Source organism: Heterocephalus glaber, unplaced genomic scaffold (assembly GCF_053883595.1).
Source record: "Heterocephalus glaber isolate CG9 unplaced genomic scaffold, H.glaber_assembly_v1.0 deba00000470, whole genome shotgun sequence".
Lineage (NCBI taxonomy): Eukaryota > Metazoa > Chordata > Mammalia > Rodentia > Bathyergidae > Heterocephalus > Heterocephalus glaber.
Window position 1 is genome coordinate 14,742,904 of NW_028258145.1, and position 12,386 is coordinate 14,755,289.

Below are 12,386 nucleotides of genomic sequence, written 5' to 3' on the forward strand. Positions count from 1 at the left end.
GAGATGCAAATTAAAACAACACTGGGATTCCATCTCTCCAGAAAGAATGGCTGCTATCAAGAAAACAGCCAATAACAAATGCTGGAGGGGCTGTTGGGAAAAAGGAACCCTTCTACACTGTTGGTAGGAGTGTAGACTGGTGCAACCACTGTGGAAATCACTGTGGAGATTCCATAAGAAATAATAAATTTGTTTTTATTTTATTTTTAAATAAATTTTATTTTATCCCATTCCCCCCTTCAAGCCCCCTCCCCTTCCTATGTACAAAGGCTTTGTTTCCATTTATTCCTTCAATTTTCACTTTTTGTCCCTTCCTTCCTTTCTCCTTCCCTCCTCCCCGTTCCCCTTCCCATTTGAACATTTTCTTCCCATTTCCCAACATCTATTGTACATTTCAGTCCTTATTCCCACATTCCACATTTCTAATTCTTCATCTGAGAAGTGTCATTCTATTTCACATGCCCATTTTTGCATTGGGTCTTTAAATTTGGGTGGTCTGATTTTTTGAGTTCTTTATATATTTGAGATAATGATTGAGAAGGATAAATTTGATTCATTTGTAGAAAAAAGGATGAAATCATAGTAAAATACATCAGACACACAAGCTTAAATATCACATGCTTTCTCTGACATGAGAAACCCAAAATATAAATGAAGAGTAAAATAAAAGATAGATAGTAAGAAATAGGGAGATTGATCTTTTTTAAAAGGCAAAGGGACTAAGAGATGGAGGGGAAAGGGGAATTTTAAAAAGAATTAAGATTATTTTTTTTTGGTACTGGGGATCGAACTCATGGCCTTGCGCACCAGAACCACTGAGCTAAATCCCAAGCCCAAGAATTAAGATTTCTTATGTACATGTACCAACTCCCCACAAGAAATGTAATCATTATTGTACTGTAAGCACATACCAATTAAAATAAAAAAATTTTAAATATATATTTTGGAAAGCTGAGGCTGGGTAATGAAGAAAATGAAATTGAACTATTTTTGCAGCTTTTCCAAAAGTATAAAATTATTCAAAATAATAAAACAAAATACAGAAAAAATGAAAAAACCAAGTAAGTCCTCTTAGCCACAGCACAAGCAGTCTAAGTTAAGCTAAATACACCTTCCCAAGAGACTGAACCTTGAGTAATTGAATCTTAAGTGAAGATTTCCAAGACAGAAAATAGTAGGCATTAATTTATTGCCACAACAATCCCCTAATGATTTTCCATTAGATGGAAACATATGTTGTGCTTCTAACAGATTCCCTAGAGCTACCTTAGACTCTTATACAGTATTTCTGAGTCTGATTCTTCAGTTTTTCTTTCAAGCCTGTGTTCTACTTTTAACTTTCAGATTATAGTTTCCACAAACTAGATAGCTTCTTAACTAAGCATCAAGTACCCAAGAAGTCCCTCTTCCCTAGACAAGTCCAAATTCTCAGGATCCACTGCAAGTGTTACCTTCATGAAAACACACCTGCCATTCCCAGCAAAGTAAGTCTCTTCTACCCTTGAACTCTTTCTATGTAGCATGTGGACTTTCTCAGAATATGCAGAGCCAGGCTTTCCACATGGCAGATGTAATTAAATATTTGTGGAATAAATTTGTTGAATAGTCACAATTTATCACTCAGACTCTGATACTACGGTGAGTATAGTCATTTTGTTATTTAAAATCTCAGCAATTTGCATGGAATTGATTTCATGTGCAGAGGTCATAACAGAAAAGACTGGTAAATTTGACTACATACATCTTTTAACTTCACCAAAACAAATTCAAAAGGAAACAAACTAAGAAGACACATTTTCTGGTCAATGATTTGACAAAGAGACAATATCCTTTAAAAGTCTTTCTATAAATGAGAAACTATCAATTCAATAGGAAACTAAGTAATCCCCCTCAAAAACAAAAAAAATAAATGCCAAGTAGCTCCAAAGGGTATGTAAATATATTCACAGAAAAACAAATGCAAATAGACCTTAAACAAATTAGAACATGTTCAACCTTGCACATCGTAAGTAAAACATAAATTATAACCATCAAATACCACTTTTTACCCATCAAATTGGTAATGGGAAGAAAAACATTTGATAGGGCTGGAGATTCACCTCAGTGGTTCCGCCGCCTGCCTCACAAGCACAGCGCCTCGAGTTCAATTTCCAGTACCAAAAAAAAAAAAATTTTGATTAAACTCTACATTAGCATGAAGCAATGGGCATATATTGTCAGTATTTGTATCCTTTTTTGCACTTTGCTTTTTTTACTGACTGACGTTTTTAGAAATCATATCATCTCAGCATATAATCAGTTTCTTTGGTTGGGTATTTTTTTGTTTTTGCAGTACTAGAAAGCAAACCCAGGCCCTCAAGTATACTAGGCAAGCACGCTACTATGAGCTACACCCTTCAGCCTTTTTGTTTTTAAACTGGCAACACAGAATCCCATTGTGTATATATATATATATATATATACACATCATTAATTCTCTAGTACCAAACACTATGATCTTTTCAATATTTTCCTGTTACAAACAACACTAAAATTAACATTTTTGTCAATATGCTATTGCTCACATGACTATATCTACAGAATAAATTCCTACAGGTAAAACTGCTAGATTGAACAGTTTGCATTTGTAATTTTGACAGATTTAACCAAATTGCTTTAGATTAAAAGTTCTTCATCTTGCCTTCCCTATCTGGAACTCAATATTTATCATTTCCATGTGTATGTAGTTTTATGTTTACATAAATATAATCCTAAGGAATATGTAGTATAATTTTGAATGTTTTAAAATCATAAGTGGTATTATACTGTATTAATTACCTACCATATGCATAGCTTGCCTATTGCTGTTTTCTTTTCCATATGAATTTTAAGATTAGCTTGTTGAATTCCATGACAAATCTGTTGGAATTTGAAGTGAAATTACATTGGATTTATAGATTAATTTGGAATATTGACATCTTACATAACTGATTCTTTGAGTTCATGGCTATGGTACATTTCTATTCACGTGGGCCTTCTTTTTTAATGAAAGTTTGGAATTTATTTTATTTTTTAATAAATTTTATTTTTTATTTTATCCCATTCCCCCCCTCAAGCCCCCTCCCCTTCCTATGTACACTTGTTGTACTTGTTTCCACTTTTTCCTTCTTTTGTTTTCTTGTCCCTTCCTTTCTTTCTCCCTCCCTCCTGCCTTGTTCTCCTTCCCATTTGAACATTTTCTGAACACTCACTGGCATCTCACCTGCCTTGCAAGTGCAAGGTCCTAAGTTAGAGCCCTGGTACTGGGGGTGGAGGGGATTCACTCAGGTCTTGATTTTTGATAGATTTTTTTCCCTATATACCTTTCAAGATATCTGAATGTGTTGGTTTTTGCTATTGTAAATGAGATCTTTTACTGTATTCTGATTCATGATTACCTGTGTATAGGAATGTTTTTATGTTGAATACATATCCAGCAACATTTTAAGCTCTCTTTCTGATTAGTACTTTTAAATTTTTTGACAAAAATTTTAAAACTGTATAACTCAAATATTTATTCTGAGATATATAGCCTTGTAATTACCAACCATATTACAAGATCAAACTTTACCAGTTACCCCAGATGCCTTCCACATGACCCTCTCATAACTTTATCTACTCCTGTCCTGATCTGTTACTCATTTCTGTAATTTCTTCCCAGGGCAGTATAGAGACAGGAAAAAAGAAAGAAATCTCTATGGAGCCAGAAGGAGAAAGAGGATGAAGAGGAGGGAGAAGGAAGAGAAAGAAGAAAAAAAGAAAGAGAGAAAGAGGGAGAGAAAGAGAAAAGGGCACAAAGAAAAAACAGAGTAATCAATTAATTAATTGTATGTGCTATGGACAAATGTCTGCTCAGAGGGGTACATTCTTGAACAAGAGCTCTTGTGGCTGCTTTGGAGGGATCTGATTCTTTGTGGAGTCAACTCTGCCCAAACTGGGAGTTTTTCCCATGGAAACTGCTTACACCAACTCCTTTAACCCTTCCAACGATTTTATACACACTCAGGTTTCTACCTTTAGCTTTTTCCTACTTGAAATATGTACAATCCTTTATTTTTGCATTGAGCTCTGAAGCTGACAAAAATATTCACTTTGTCATTAGTATTTTATTGCTGTGCTCTGGATATTTGAGATTGCTGGGCAAGTTTCCTCTTGTTACTACTAATTGGGCATATACATATTTCTGCCATAATGAGTTTCTGCGAACTTAGCTTAAGCAACACAGATTTATTATCCCAGTTCTATAGGTCAGAGGGCCAATGCAGGTCTCACCAGGCTAAAAGGAAGGTGCTGATAGGGATGTTTCTGTCTGGATGCATTCCAGGAAGATCCATATCTGTGATCACCTGTGTTTAACAGAATTCAGTTCCTTGAAATTGTAAGACTGAGATCCCTGTTTTCTAGATAGTGGTCAGCTGAGTTGTCACTAGAAGTCCCAGATTCCTGTACCCAATTGCATTTTTTTCTCTTCCCTTTCATCATATTTGAGATTGAACCCAGGACCTTGAACATGCTAGGCAAGCGCTCTATGCTGAGCTACATCTCCAGCCCTTTCTAAAGTCCTCTCTGCCATGTGAGGTATGCCATCACAAGTTCTGGGATTAAAGTAAGGGTATTTTAGCAAGTGGACAGGGAGCATTATCTGCAGACCTAATCTTCACATTTAAAAAATTCCCACTCAGAAGTCATTTGCCATCAAAAGTTTAATGTCAGTTTACTGTTGCATTCTGAAATAGCTAATTAATTTTTCAAAGTACTTCAAACATTTCACAACTACTAATTAGTACTAAATATAATCATGACCTGAAGGCACAAAACAAAGTACATGTACTTTATGATACTACAGCTCAGGGCATAAAAGTCAAAATTGGCGACCTTTCTGCCACTCTTTCTAGCACTGACACATAGCTGAGTAACAATACCTTATACTTAGATACTGCACTAATGGTTTTACAAGTGCTCTTGCATCCATTATCTCATTTGTGCTTTACAATATCCCTGGAAGGCACACAAAATTGAAAAAGTCTAACACTCCCTTTCTTACAGATGAAAAAAGTAACTTCAGAAAGACTAGATAACCTATCCAAGTACGTAACCCTTTCAGATGAAAATGACGGGAAAAAGCAAACAAACAAAATGAAAGAAAGTGACATATAGAGAGGTGTGCATAGGGAGAAAATCCATAGATAAATAATACTTAGAGGCTGGGGATTTAGCTCAGTGGTTCCAGGGCCTGCCTCGCAAGCACAAGGTCCTGAGTTCAATCCCTGGTACAGGAAAAAAAGAAAAAAAAAAAGTAATAATACTTAGAAAATGAACAGGTCACAATCTTCACAGGAAAAAATATTGGACATTTAGAGTATGTTTCGAATCATTAAAAAAAATAGTATTTGCTAATTTGATCTGAAATCATGTAAAGTTAAGGGTTCCCTTTGAAGAGAACCAGAAGTTAAACACTTGTCCTTCAAGGTTTTCCATGTCATGAAGCTACGTTTCTTCTAAGATGTACAAAAAAAAGGAGGCACTAAAAGCATCCCACCATCTGGTATGGTGGCACATTCCTACAATCCCAGCACTCTGGAAGGCAGAGACAGCAGCATCACAAGTTTAATCCAAGCATGGACAATTTAGTGACACCAATTACAAAATAAAAATTTTTTTTAAAGGGATGAGCTGTAGCTCAGTATGAAGGCAAGGTTCAATCCCCAGTACCCAAAAAAATGCATTATGAAGTAATTCTGCCTACAGACCCTATCCATTTTAACAGAGAAAAACAAGGAATAGGACAGTATTAAGACAATTATGACAAATTCATGCAAAAAAATTAATCATGTACAGCCTGCATTTAGAGCTATCAGCTTGCTTGCTTGCTTGCTTGCTTGCTTGCTTGCTTTTTTTTTGTGCTCAGGACCTTGCATTTGCAAGCCAGGCACATAGAGCCACTGAGCTAAATCCCCAGCCCTATAGCTATCATATTGATGATGACCACACACAAAATGGTGATTGTTTGTCCTTCTAGATTGTATTCTGATTTACTAAAGAAACAGCATGTTTTCTAATCAACAATTTTATATTTTCAATCCTGCCCCTACCAAGGATAGCATATGAAATGAGAAGACAACTCTATTTATCTGCCTCTATCCTGACCTCTTCCTTCTTTACCTCGCAGCTCCTGCTAGGGAGTCAGGATGGTCAATTAGGTATTTGAATTTATTCCTTCGAATAGGGTGGTGCCAGACATGGTCTACAGCACGTGGAAGGGTACCCGGGTAAAAAGCAAAAGCACAGAAATGTCCAGCAGAGGGCGCACTAGTCAAATGAAATATTAACTAATTTTGAATATTTACATTAGGGGAATTTGGATACTCCATGGAATAAAGAAAGAAAGAACTTATTCAATAACGTGGACAAAACTGAAACTAGGATAATTCCATAATGGATGAATATATTAAAACTGATGAGTAGTAATAATCATTTTGGTAAATTTACATAAAAACAGGTTAATGGAAACAAGCTTTGGAAATATTGGTGTAAAAGATCTACGCTTTCAATCGAGAAAATTACTTTCAAAAAAATTTTAAGACCATCTGGAATACTTAATATATGCACACACTTAATGAAGCAGATAACAAAAAGATAATGTTCCTAAGTACTCTACATACATACACATGCACCTTAGGGGTTTTAACTTTCGTAGGAGGCAGTAAATTTTCTGGACAAGGACCAGCACTGGTGGCAAAGCTCAGAGAAAGCAGAACTTCCACAGGGATGAACTCATTCTGAAGGGAAATAGGAAGAGGTTTGGAAATAACCACCATATTTTTTTTCTCCCTTACGTCAGGAAGTCCTAAGAAAGTAATGAGAAAGAAAAGCTCTTATTGTAATTTTTTCAATGGAGCATCCTAGAATGCCTTATCATCCTCATCTATCTGTTTCTAAAAGAGAGAAACACTCCTTCTAATTGACAAGAATAGTAACAAGTAATACTTAAAACACTGCATAAGAGAAATATATGGGCTGCCCTATTCACATCACATCAGACACAGGTTCAAAACCTCAGGTGCAAAGATAAACCTGAATTATACAAAATTCAAAGTTGAAAATTATACTCACTTCACTTAATTAACTGGGATAGTCTTAAGATGATGGGAATGAACATCTGTTTTTTCCTTTGATGTAAAAATGACAAAAGAAGCCTCTCCTCCAAATTGCTAGATTATTTAGTAATTTTTCTTCTATAAATTTAAAGGCAAAAATAATTGCATTGCACTGAGGTTGGGAGGGACCTGAATTGAGTTCAAAAATAAAAGTAGGAACTGGAATATATCTCATGATAGACTGCTTAACTGGAATGCACAAAACCCAGGGTTCAACCTCTGGCCAAAAGAAAATTAAAAGTAGATCTGGGATGGTGGGAAATTAAAAGTGGGACAATCTAAGCAAATCATTGCAACAAAAACTGTAAAAAATAGTTCTACTCAGCTTAACTAGGGCAGAGGAATGAAAAAAATGGTTAGGAGGTCTAAGGTTGGAAAAGGCCTTCTATGAATTCAGTCAGTAGAGTTGAGCTGCCACCATTTTTAATGCCTCCCACATAGAACATTAATTTCTATAAGGAAACTTTGATTTTAAAAAACCTTGAAGGTTTATATTATCAAATCGAGAGAGAGAGAGAGAGAGAGAGAGACTACCTTTTCCACTTTAAAGATTCGGGTGACTAGGTTGGGCTCACTCTGACAAACCAGGATTTCCTCCATCTCAGGGTCCTGAACCTTTATCACACTGCAAATTCCTTTTTGCTACATAAGGTATGCAGTCACAAGTTAAGGAATTAACAGTGAGAGAGAAAGAGAAAGGGGGAGGGAAGTGCTGGGTGGGACCTTAGCAAATCTCCCCTAAAAACTAGGGAAGGTGAGGTTAGACAAAGCTTTGTCCTAAAAAGGGGAGGGGTGACTCTAGCTAATTCTTATTCTGGTACAGATCTGCAATTATATCTATATACCTATCTATATCTATCTATATCAATATATTCTATATATTGAAGTACTGAAGATATTAACTCAGGGCCTTCCTGAGCCACATCCACATAGGCCCATAGGCCTTTTTAATTTTTTTTTTTTTGAGACAGGATCTTGCTAAATTGCTGAATTTGGGCACCAATGTGCCATCCTCCTGCCCCAGCTTCTCAGAGTGCTGGGATTAAATACTCTTATTTAGAAAAACTAATAAAACCTGATACAGTCATTTTGTATTAACTTGCATGTGTTATACCATTTCCACTATTTTTTGGTTTTTGCTTTTGAAACAGGGAGGCTGTGTCAGAGGACCACTGGGATCAAGCCTGGCCAACACAGAGAGACTTCTTCTTAGAAAACAAAAAGATAAGGAAAAAATATATATATATATATACAACATCTGAATCTGATTTTTAAAAATGGTGACTGGATTGTGATTTGTCAGTTGCTGTTATTAGGCAGGTGCGGGGGTGGCATGGTACTGGGGATCAAATCCAGGGCCTTTGCACTGAGCTGCATTGCCAGCCCTCTTTTGTTTTGTTTTATTTTGATTGGTTTGTTTTTTGAGATAGTATTTGATAAGTCGCTAAACTGCCTAAAATGGGCTGGAATTTACGTTCCTCCTACCTCAGCCTCCTAGAGTGCTGGGATTACAGGCGTGTGCCACCACACCCAGCAATGACTGTAATCATTTGTCTTTGGGATCCTTGAACTTTACCTCTTGTCTCCTTGACCGCAGATACTTTTGACTTCCTAGGGTCATAAGATGCTGGGGAGTTTAACGGTGAGGCTGGCGTTTTCGGGAGAGACATAATAATGCTTCCCATCACCCATTTTAGTAATGTGACATATTCCTCCAGAAAGATAACTCAGATATAAATCAGTCTGCTACTGGCACTTCTGGGACTTTCAGGTTACTACACTGTCCTGTAGGTAAAACACAACAAACAAAAGACTCATTAAAGTGCTTATGTTTAGACTGGAGTTTCAGAATCCCTCTTCCATGGTTTACCCTCTTTCAGACACCTCTGTGCTCTCTCAGGCCATCTGTCCTGACTCAGAAGCTTGCAGGTGCGTCAGGGTCCGGGAAGAGGCCGGGAAGGACACACCCGCACACCCTACCCGATGACCCTACACACTGGCCGCCGCCATCTCGGTGGCGCGTTCTAGGCAGTCAGGGACCCCACCCTCTCCCACAAGTAGTGCCCTTGCGGACTAAGGGGTCTGGCAGCACTAGGGCTTTCATCGTTTCTTCATTTAAACCGATGGGAAATGGACACTTGCAACCGGTACCAGCAAAATGTGTTTCCCGCACGGCGCCGGCAGCCCCCCCTTTCCCGGAATGCCTTGCGTGGTCATAGAAACCTAGGACCCCGAGCGCTAGCAACGCTCAATAGGGGCTGCCTTCGGCGGTGCCGGCAGAAGAAAGGGAGCGGTGAAAAACAATCCCTACTCTTTCGGATTTTCAGTGTGTGCTAAGTCACAGCATAGTTTCAATAGAAATAGAGAAGAAAATGATTAACTAGGCCATTGTCTCGGAATCCCAGGGTCTAGCTCTCAGGGCAGCGGACCAGCAGGCGCGAGCAAGGTCATTTCCAGTGCCTGAAAAACACTTATGATTGTTGTATTTCAACAAAGAAGCAAACCATAAAAAATGGTTTGAAATGTGCAAGAAAGAAATTCGTTCATAATACATTAAAAATAGTGCTGTCACAGAACAGGAAAACTCTTCAGGGTGTCTCTCCACACATGACCACAAGAGGGCGAACGTGCGCCACTGTGATTACATAGAGGGCTCTGCATGTGTCTGGATAGAATGTTCAGGGCTGCAGACTGGTCCTAGGCATTATAATTGCTGCTTCCTTATTCATTGTCATAGCTTATGTTTTCACCTGGGAATAATTTCATACCTTTCTCACTGCCCATTTTTCCAGTAGAATCCCATCCTTAGGGCAATGAACAATCAGGCAAGTCTCAGAATCACCTAATGGTCAATGACGGAATTGTTTGAAACCCAGCTCTGCCCTCATATTCAGCAACATGCATGTCCTGTGCAGGTCTGAGGAAATGACTCACGAGGTACCTACACTTGAACAGGACCTTTCTAATGAAGGAAAGGGACCATGGACCTCGTCCCTGGAGTATGAACTACTCACACTGCTGGGTGTCAGGAGGACAGGGATCAAAGTGGTCCTCATCCAGGTGGAAAAAGTACAAACCTGTGTTCCCCACAGTCTATCAGACTCACACTTGCGCACAGCGACCGTCTCCTCTTGGTTTCCGAGACCAGACTGATACGATCTAACTCTCCAGCTCTTTAGGAACTGTGGGCACATTCTGCCAATGACTAAAAATGACAGGCAAAAAGAGTGGACTGAACCCAAACCCTGTACATTCAACTTCTTCCCCAATCTTTCCTCTTTTGTAATTTTGAGACAAGATGTTTCCCAGCCTGGGCTCAAACTTGTGATCTTCCTGAGTCAACCTTCTCAGCCACTGGAATTACAGGTCTCTGCCACCTAACCTCGCCCAGCTGATTGGTACTTTGTAAACTTCAGTCATGTGTCATTTCATAAACGTGTAGGTTGTTAGAAATACAACATGAAGCAGTTTTGTTTTTTTCCAAACATCATAGAGTGGATTTACACAATCTAAGATGGCTGAGATATCACCAGGTGATATGATCTGTGAGACCATCACGGTACACCTGGTCTGCCACTAATGGAAACATTGTTATGCAGTACGTGCCGGTCTTAACATAGTAGTTTATGTTGATAAAATACTTTAATAAATATTTAAGCTAAAATCTTTTAACATGCTGTTTATAGTAAATTTTATATTTTCTTACTCAGGATATTTGGCTTAATTATAATTAATATTGGCTTGCAATTTCTTTTCTTGTACTATATTGGTTGGGTATGAATATCAGAGTTTTAATTTAAAATATATTTGTATTCTTTATTCCTTTTTGATTATATAGACTACATTCCTTAATAAAAAGAAAATTAAAATAAATTGGAGAGCTTATTATCATTCCGCCTGCTATGGACAAGCTTTTAGAAACATGCAGCTTGAAAATATGTTAAGTTACATAAATCAGACACATATACCTAACTACCATATGGCTTCTCTCATTGGGGAGATAGGTAGTATGGAGAAAGAGCAAAGTGAAAGACAGATTAAAGGAAAAAGGGAGAGAGATCTTTTCAAATAAGAAGAGAACCAAGAGATGCAGGAAGAGAGGAAAGGGATGTAAAAAGAATTAAGATGTGTCATGTGTATGTCCCAGCTCCCCACAGTAAATGGAATCATTATGTGTCATAAATACGATTAATAATAATGATGATGATGATGATGATGATGATGATAATGGGGAAGGGATCCTGTGATGGTGGGAGTGAGGAGAGAGGGGAGGCAAAGGGGAATAAAAAGTACAAGATCTGTTAATCCCTAAGATTAATGTAAACGTTATGTACTGTAAACACGTTCTACTAAAAATAGGATTACTTTTTGAATTTTTGATTCTTTCAAGATTTGATATGATTTTCTCTAAAACTATTTGATCCTGGAGTGCATTAAAATGAAGTTATATTTCGACTTCCTTCTTGCTCTAGTCTGGACCCAGAATGTCCCCCAAAGTCAGTGTGCTGCAGGCTTGCTCTCCATCCATGGTGCTACTGGGAGAGGTGGAAACTTAAGACAGGGGGCCTGTGAGAGGTTTTGCGTCATGGGAAGACCTCTGAAGGGAATCAGAACACCCTGGTCTCATCCTTTTTCTCTCCTTTTTGTATCCACGAGGTGAGCAGCTTTCCTCTGCCATGTGCCCCTCATCACAATGTACTGCCTCACCACAGGCCCAAGAACAATGGTGCCAACCAACCATGAGCCAAAACCTACACCACTGCAAGCCATGGTAAATCTTTCCCCTTTAAACTGATTACCTTAGGTGTTTTGTTACAGTAATGAAAAGATGACGAACACACTTCTCTTCAGTGGGTATTAGTCTATTTTGGTTTTCTCTTTTTGACTCAATTTTGATAATTGGTTTCCTGAAGAGGTGAAACTGGGCTTCAGAGTTTACTTTTACCTTGAAAAAAAAAAGGCAAATACTGTACATGCTCACCTGCAGTTATTCCAGATTTTGGAGGCCCCACAATTAAGATCCTAATAGGTATAGTAGGCTTAGGTTTGTGTTGGCTGATGTATTTTGGGGGTTCTTCGCAAAGTTTTCTTTAGTTTTCTTACTAGATAACAAATAATATACTGATGATGAACTACAGGATAAGTTGTATTCTCTACATTTCCATCCAGCTGAAATGTTTCTCCTGCATTTATGTGTACATTTGGATTGTG